This window comes from Hipposideros armiger, unplaced genomic scaffold (genome assembly GCF_001890085.2).
Source record: "Hipposideros armiger isolate ML-2016 unplaced genomic scaffold, ASM189008v1 scaffold_1201, whole genome shotgun sequence".
In the NCBI taxonomy this organism is placed as follows: Eukaryota; Metazoa; Chordata; class Mammalia; order Chiroptera; family Hipposideridae; genus Hipposideros; species Hipposideros armiger.
This window is the reverse complement of record NW_017732551.1, coordinates 384,298-385,555: the sequence shown is the minus strand read 5'-3', so window position 1 is coordinate 385,555 and position 1,258 is coordinate 384,298.

Here is a 1,258-nt window from a genome sequence, read left to right as displayed (position 1 = left end):
GATCCTTTTTTTCAGTCCCAGGATCTCTTCCAGGATGCCACAATTCATTTAGTAGTCCTGTCTCCTTAGGCTCCTCTTGGTTGTGGCAGTTTCTTAGACCTTCCTTGTCTTTGATGACCTCAACAGCTTTGAGGAGTGAGTACTAGTCAGGTATTTTGTAGAATACTCCTCAATTGTTTTTATACGCCCTGATGTTTCTCTCATAATTAGTTTAGCATGGGGTTATCGGTTAAAGGAGGACCACAGAGGTACACTGCTTTTTTCATCACATCTTACCCAGAGAACATACTATCAACAAGACGTCACTGTTGATGTTGACTTTGATCACCTGGCTGAAGTAATGTTTGTCAGATTCTCCATTGAAAAATAACTTTTCCTCACTTTCCATGCTGTACTCCTTGGCATTTAGTTACTAAATGCAGTGAACACTTCAAGAATGGAGAGTTATGTTCACCTCCTTTAGGGTGGAATATTCACATAAATGATTTGGAATTCTTCTACACAGATTTGTCTCTTCTTCCCCATTTGTTTATTTATTCAATCATTTATTTGTATCAGTGTGAACTCGTAGATATTTGTTTTATACTTTGGGTTATAATCTAATACTAATTTATTTATTTTGTAGTTCAAGTTGTTTCAGCTTTTGCTGTTAGGAGCTCTTTCATTTGGCTCCTTTGCATATTCCCATCCATGTGGGGGTTTTGTTTGTTTCTTGTGGGGTTTTTTTGGGGGGGAGCATTTTCTTATTTCCTGAGGCTACAAACTACTGCAGACTTATCTTGTATAGTACCTACCTCAGTCCTAGAACAAGTCATTTCTCCAAGAAACTCTGGTTCCTTTTATTGGTGAATGGTATTAGAATCCAAGATCTGTGTACTAGGTTTGCTAGTTGCTACTGTAGTGTCATTGCTGCTAGGTCCTTTTAGCTGACAGAGCCAGGAAATATATGTGTGTATACTAACCCATGTACATGCGTGTATCTATAAATATTTGTATATGTGACCATCTGTATCTATAATTAAACTAAATGTGAGTTCATACTGAAGTGTCCAACACATCGGTTACTCTAGTGCCTTCCTCTTGCTTCTTGTCAACTCCCACACCAGCAGTGTGAAATATGACTCTCATCATCTATCATCCATTTGCATAATTATTCAATTCCAGTATCCATGTATAGTGGTATCAGAATTATTAACCTGCACGTCCATGGGAAACACTATCAAATAGACTACAGCAAGCTCAGTTCCAAGTCCAGTTG